The 7,479-nt window shown below is 48.5% G+C and overlaps 1 long non-coding RNA gene across 1 annotated transcript; it reads left to right on the forward strand.

The window, feature by feature from the left end:
- Positions 1-244: 244 nt before the first annotated feature.
- Positions 245-5,647, forward strand: LOC134475203 (uncharacterized). The gene is made up of 3 exons (XR_010046223.1): positions 245-493; positions 805-3,647; positions 4,434-5,647. It is a non-coding gene; the product is annotated as an uncharacterized LOC134475203 (long non-coding RNA).
- Positions 5,648-7,479: the final 1,832 nt, after the last annotated feature.

Below are 7,479 nucleotides of genomic sequence, written 5' to 3' on the forward strand. Positions count from 1 at the left end.
TCAGGCGCATAACACTTTCAGAAGGTGTTATATTTTGGATACCAGGCCATTTTCATGTTTTGCCCAGTTTTTCTGTAGTGACAGCTGTCCTTGGATGAGGGTGCCCTTCCCATGAACTGCAACTTCCTGGCCTGGGCAGTTGTGCTGTGACTTTATTCTTCTTCCTGGCCCTTGGATAAAGTGCTCAGGCTGGCAAACTACCCAGGTCACCTTTTGGCAGCCAGTAAACAGGTGGCAAGTGGGGAGCAGGCCTGGAACAGAAGTGAGGGCCTCTCCCTGTCTACCCTTTCCTTTAGGTCCAAGCTGACCTCCCTGCTGTCCTTCCTGCCCCTTCTCGCCACCAGAGGCAGGGCTGGCCTGCCATCCCAGCTCTCAGTGCTCTCTTCAGCTTGCACTGCTCTAGGCTGGGGATGGATGTGAAGAGGAAGCCTGCACCCTGCTGCCTGGAATCTGACTTCACGCTCCGAGTGTGACCTGGCACTCAGGACGGAAGGTCAGGCACATTTTTGCGCGGGAAGTACACTCTATTTGTTAAAGCAAAATCAATTTCCCATAGAGATCGTACACTTGCTGGGAACAAAAGTACCTGGAGTTAGGGATGTTATCAAGAGTATGCACTGCAGGCAAACCCTAGATGCTTTGGCCACAGAAAAGTGGGGGAGCCAGGCTCCTGGCCAGGATGACACAGCAGCGGAGGCCTGGTTGCGGCATTAGCACCATCACCGTGACTCAGCTTAGCTCCAGCTTGGCTGTTTTCCCTGATTCATCCCCATCGGTAGCTGAATCTGTAAATTTCTATTTCAGATTCCTGGGAGAAGGATGCCAGCCAGCCAGCACTGATTGAACTACTATGGACAGAGTATTCCACCAGAATGTATGGGGCTTGGTATGGTTTTACTATAATTCTGTTATCGTGGTTAAGATCAGGTGAGAATGTCTGCAAGGGGTGAGCTCACCCGAACACAGGAAGCATGCTTCTGCCATGAGCCTTGAGGATCTTTAGGGCTTTCCTTTTCAGTATGGGGCTCAAAGGCTTCTGCTCTGCAGTTTTGAACATTCAGAACGTTTAATATGATTTTTAAAAATCAGAGTGTGCACTCACTGATGCTAAAGTTGAGGAATACCCCCTGCAGGAAGGAGGAAAAGGTGAATTTGGAAGGGCTGAGGGGACAATGAATGAAGTTTCTACTCTGTCAAGACTAGGAACTCTCGGGATTGATACCAGGGTTTTATCTCAGATCGAGTCCTGGATTCGACTAATTTCTTCTGGAGGAAAATGATGATGAGCATGAAGACAGTGAGACATTTTTGCAGTCAGTCTCTGAAGCTGGAATAGTAGAGCCCCGTCAGGACGTGGTGGGGCCACCCAGGACAGTGGCTGGCAGGGAGCACAAGTTCAGAGTGACCACAATGACTGACAGTCAATCTGCAGGTGGAAAGAACCTTCAGCCTAGAGCTAAGAGCCATGTAAGGTTGGCACCTGAGGAAAAGACAGTGCCCCATGTCCCTAGGAGCAAAAAAGGGACCACACCAGAGGGATTTGGTGAAACAAGGACAGAGAAGCAGCTGGGATGGGCAGAATGTGCGCTGGGAAGGGGCGACCTCCACATGCAGTGTTAAACACGCTAGTGACACTGTGGTGCTTATTAATAAGAATCCCGGTGGGTGAGCACAGCTTCAGTAATTGTCTGTGTCCTTAACATGCTCCTTGGGCAATTTTAAAATATAGCAGAGCTGGGGAACCACTAGTTTAAAAAAATCATTCTGAGTCTGAGCTAATTATGTTCCTTGTGCAAATCAATGAACTTCTAGGTTTGTGATTTTCCTGAACCTGGAGGGTTGTAAGGAGACTGCTTCAGCATGGACTTACATGTTGGTACCCTCTAATGCTTCGTCATTATGATCAGCGTTTTAGGGTTTCCAGTTTCTGCCTGAGAAGGTGGGGGGGGGTCTCTCCATGGGCCAAAATCCAGAAACCGTAAGGACGTTGTCCTCCCCACTGGCCTTGGACGGTGGTCCTGCTACACAGAAGACTGTTTGTAGTTGAGGAAGGGAGACAGAGCTGGTTACTGACACCGTGGAACACTGTGTAAGCCATCCCACCAGCCTGGCGCCCATGAAGGGTAAGAGCTGGAGACCGGCCTGGGGGTTGTTTTACATGCAAAATAAATGATGCCTGTGAATTTGGAATATGCCAGAGCTTCAGAAGATCCTCGAAAAGTACACAATAGTGTGCTTACAGAAATCCAAAACCTCAGGGCACTTCCCCGGGCAAGGCTGTGATGTGTATTTTCTGTCCTTGGGGAAGGTGGGACAGGGCGAGCAGGGACTGAGCTTGCAGGACAAGGGTTCCAAGGCCAGTGCAGTGCAGTCAGGGCCAAGAGGATCAGAGGCCTCGGGGAGCTGCCCACTCTCCTGGGGCTCGGAGGACACAGATCCTCACGGACGGCTGTGCTGCTGGGAAGTTAGGGGGGTCCCAGTGGACAGAGGCTCCCTCACAGGAGACAGGCTGGGGCCTGAGGTTCTGCTTCATTCCCAGGAGGATTAAGAGGGCTGAACATGGGCTGAGGGAGCCTGGGTCCAAGTTTACCTTCTTTGGTCCAGATTCCCGCAGCATGGAGCAAGGGAATGTGCTGCTCCCTTCCTGGCTGCCCTCAGTTCCTGGGCTGAGAGAAGACTTCTGACCAGCCCAGGAGTAAGCCTACTTCCTCAGGAGACAGACGGATCCCGGTTCTCATCACCAGGATGGCTTGCAGCATGTTCCTCCTTGGGTCTCAGTCTTCCTCATCTGTAAGGTGGCATAACACACTGCTTGGGTGTGGGGACCAGCTTGACAAATGTCAGCCACTGTAATGAAACAGTGGGCCTCTCTAGAACAGAAACCACATTTCCCACCTCTGCTGATCCGCCTGGAGCAGCTTAACCCTGTACTGGTGTAGGGGAATGAGGGACTGACAAGGTGACCCAGATCTGTTTCTGTCTTCAGCCCTACAGTACATCCATTCATTCCTGCACCTGGTGAGACCCTGCATGGAGCTGCTGCATCATGTGAAGAAGGCAGATCCCAGCACTGCGGTGCCCACCTGGATGTGAGATGTTAGGGGTATTATTTAGTCTCTTTGGGCCTCCTTTCTCTCATTGGTTAAGAAAGGTAACATCTCTTACTTTCTAGCAAAGGTTTCAGGAGCATGGGAATTTGTGCTAAGTGTGGAGACAGCGGCTGGCTCTGTAAGTAGTCCAGTATTAACGACCGTAGTTATGTGAGTATTGGGGGTCGCAAACAGAAATACTCTTGGAGACCAGGCATATGGTATAAACAAACAAATGGAGCAATCTGGGTGTAGGCAAAATCATAGCGCAATCTTGTGAGGAGCTCTTGTTGACACTGTTCCAGGTCAGCGAGCCATCAGGGAGCAGAGGGCTGTGGTGAGCTCTGCCTATAGGGCCAGCTGCTTTGCCGGAGATTGTTGCCGTGTGAATGCAATTTTTCTAAAGAGTAATAGTGGTAATCCCAGTTTTTAAATGAATTCCCTTGGTTGTTAATTACTGGCTAAATTATTCCATTTTTCCTTTCCTTATTTTTTCAGGGCAAAGTAAGGACTCATTCTCTGAGCTATGTGCCCTTACCCTATTGTTTTAAAATCATGGTGAGCACACAACCCAAATGTTTCCAGGTCCAGTGTGGTTGGTCAGTTCACGACTTTTACTTTAATTGTCTGCTTTCTGCTTGGATTCTCTTTCATTTGTAATTTTTCTTTCTTATATCACCAGTAGGTTCATTATGCACTTACTGAGGGTTGATTGTGTATCTGGGGCTGTGGGCTTTAAAAAGAGGGTGTAAGATAGGGGCATCCTTCAGCAATCAGTGCTCATGGCTCTGTGTTCCCATTCACGCATCTGTAGCGTTGCACAATTCTACAAGTTCAATTGTGTCCACCCCTGCCCCCAACTCCACCCAAAGGACTGCAACATAATCCTAAGGACCTGGAAACATAATCTTATTTAGAAATCGAGTTTTTCTGCAAATGATCAAGTTAAGATGAGGCCATTAGGCTGAGTCCTAATCCAGTACAACTCTCTCCTTTTGAGAGAGAATTTTGAACAGAGAGCCCTGTATGCGTACACAGGGAGAGCACTAAGAGAAGCTAGATAGGAAGTTTGCCATGAAGCAAATGAGAAACGCAGGAGCCACAAGTTGCCAGCAAATCCCTGGAAGCTGAGAGACATGAGCAGGTCACCCTCAGAGGCTTCAGAGTGAACCCCACTCTCAGCCCTCAGAATTTTGACACAGAACATTTCTGTTGTTTAAACTACGCAGGTAGTGGCAGGTTGTGATAGTCGCCCAAGCAAAGTAGTAAGCAAAATATATGTGTCGCCTGTACACACAGTTAGACATACCATTCTCTGCATTGACTTTGTTTCTCCATCTGCAGCTTCTGGAAGATGTGAATGCCAACCTATATGCTTGTGAGTATTATGAATTCAGACTCCTAGTGACCTTGCTGCCTGCCTGGAGCAGAGTTGAATGAAAGAAGAGAGAACGAATGAATTAAAGAGACAAGTGAACCTGGAAGCTGACCTTACTATTAAGTCCATCTCTGGTGCAATGGACTTGATGTGTTGAAATCTGAATGTCCTGATGAGCTGGCCGGCACTGCCCTTTCCTTCTGTGTCACCTTGGCCATGTTTTCCCAATATTCCAAAGCTAAAATGAGGATTTCCAAAGCTAAAATGAGGATATAATGATCATCCTGGGAAGGTGATTGTGATGATTAAATATGGCAGGGCTCATAAAGTGCCTGGAAAACAGTGCTTGAGCCCTAGAAGAATCTCGATAAATGACAGCCACTGCTGTGAGCTGGAATCGCACCTGTTGGTGATTCACCAGGCCTCTGCTTGGTCCTTGTATGAGTATGACATAGGCAGTGGCTTCTCAGCACAGCACTGACATAGTTGAGCAAGAGAGGAAGGAGGCTGGAAGAGAGAGGCAGGGCTCTGCAGGTTGGTAGGGAAGCCTCAGAAGCACAGCAGCCTGGAGAAATTTATCACAGAGGCGAAAACCTCGGTGCACCTTGGCCCCCGACACAGCCCTACACATAATAGTTCAGCCTGGTAATCAAATTTGAACTGTGATGATCTTGGCTTGATGGAAAACATATTCAATTATATTCTAAGGGCTCTTAGGAAAATAAGGAAAGCGGAAAGATGTTTTAGAAAGATTGCCATGAAAATGTAGGAACACACTGGCGTTAAAATGAGCTAAGTCTTCAGTCATGGAGATGGTGTGCTTGGGATACACAGGCTCCATCTTCTTCATCTCTGGCAAGGAAGCGAGGTGCTATTTTGTGGGCGCAGCCTGAGCTCTCACCCTGCAGGTGCTGCTAGCTTTGGGAGAGAGGTGCGCAGCTGCTGAACACCCGAAGTCTCTCCCCTCCCCCGGGGCCAGCCAAGTTGAGACTTCAGTGCTGCTCTCACACTTTGCAAATCCACATGGTGGCTTGAGGACAGACGTGAGGGCCGCCCAAATTCAGACTCTCTGCCCCCCCCACTGACATTTTAATTATGTGCAACTTTTCTTTGTGCTTGTGAAATACAAATTTATTTAAAACTGCAAATTTATTTAAAAGATTATTTATTTGGATTTCAATATTTAGATTATTTGATTTTATTTACATATTTGGATATTATTTAAATTTAGATTTAAATTTTATTAAAAATAGAAATTTGTTAAAAAGATTTGTTAAATGGAGAGCAGCTATCTGTCCTTAAGTGTTTTTCTCAATCAACGAACAGAAAAGTCAGAGGCTTGTGAAAATTGACTCAGGTTTGGAATTCTGTCTTGCATAAAATTCTCTGCATTAGTAATCACAGTAATGGAAATACTCCTTGGTAACGAGGTGCATCCACTTTGTGAGGGGTCCCTTCCAAGTATTACATCATGTAACTCTAGTCACAATCCTGTCACAGATATAAGGTTCCCCCTTTCATGTGTGAGGGAACAAGGCCCAGAGAGGTTTCCCTATGGGGGAATTGGGCTGTTAGTTGTCCAAATGAATAGCACTAAAACTCCTGACTGATTGGGAGCCATCGCTGGCTACAACTGATTTACTTAGATTGAAATGTTATTATCAGATCATTTGCATATTCTGAGATTGGGTCCTTCCTGAGGCCCAGGAGACAGTTGAGCTGGCTTCGGTGGGGAGCCAGGACCTTTCTTTCTCCTTCCTTTCCACCCTGGCTTGCAGTTTGCGCAGGTCCCAGGAGAGCAGGGCAGGCTGATGGCTCGGGTTCCCACAGAGTGGGAGGGCAAGGAGGGCACAGAGGCCCCTCAGGAGCCCGGGTGTCTGCTCAGCCCTCCAGAACCCTGTGCAGGTGTGAGGCAGCCCAGCTGGCTAATGAAGCTGAAGCAGCAGTAAGGAGCCCAGGGAGGAAATCAAGATATCTGTTCCCTCAGCTCCTCAGCTGGCTGCTTGGTAAGAACGACCCCTTCTCCTGGCACAAGGGCAGCAGCAGATGCGGCATGGGTGGGTGGTAGGAAAGGGCCAGGGTGGGGGCCTCTCTTCTTCTCATAGGTGTATACTGCAGAACCCTGCTTTTCACTTCCTGTGTGCATTCCAGACTGGGTCCATCTGATGTTCTTTTCAGCCAGTGGACACAGGTGGCAGCTTCCCTGTCTGTCACTAGCTCATTCCTTTTTGTCATGTGGGGTGAGCTACTCCCACTGCCCCATCCAAGGGAGGAATCGATGTCATGGTCTGGGTTCTTGAGGGAGACAAATGGAACACAGTTTTAGCAAAACCACGCATGTGACCCCGCAGGCTTGGGTGTCTTGAGCAGCATGGGGTCACTTCCTCTTGGGTATAGCTGATGTGAAAAGCAAGCTCAGAAGCCACCCTTCCTCTGGGTCCTGGTGAATGAAGTTAGAAGCTGAACACACACATTCACCACCAGCTCAGGGTGTGCCCAGCTCCTACTCACCCAGGGGAGCTGCCTGCTCACCCAGGTGTGCACAAGAAGGCGGGAAAAGGGAACAGACGTTCACATCCCTGATGCTTACCGGGTCCATTTCAGCAGGCTGAGTGTTCCGGTCCTTTTTGTTTTTCCTGTAGTCCATAATGTGAAATGCTATTTATGGAGTGCTCAGCCACACCCGTTGTTCTGTTCAGAACCTTTTCTTCCTCACCTATTTTTATATCCTTTGCAGTTCAAAGGCTGCCTGGCTTCAAGCTTGCCTCCTCACGCTCAGGCCAGTATGTAACCTCAGCCCATGCCACCATTGCGGTGCTAACCCTCGCTTCCTGTTTTGTGTCTTTTGAGTTAGCATCACCCACCTAATGATGGCTAATGACACCCGTTTCCAGGTTAGGAAACTAAGCTTTGTTACGGGGAGTAAATCCAGCAGCGCGTTGTCCCCCAGCAGCTGCTGCTGGAAATGCTGCTTCTCTGACTAGAGAGCCACATAAGATGTTTCAGGACAGC

The sequence above is a fragment of the Cavia porcellus genome, unplaced genomic scaffold (genome assembly GCF_034190915.1).
Source record: "Cavia porcellus strain 051 isolate PalLab524CR breed Dunkin Hartley unplaced genomic scaffold, mCavPor4.1 scaffold_2, whole genome shotgun sequence".
Classification (NCBI taxonomy): Eukaryota; Metazoa; Chordata; class Mammalia; order Rodentia; family Caviidae; genus Cavia; species Cavia porcellus.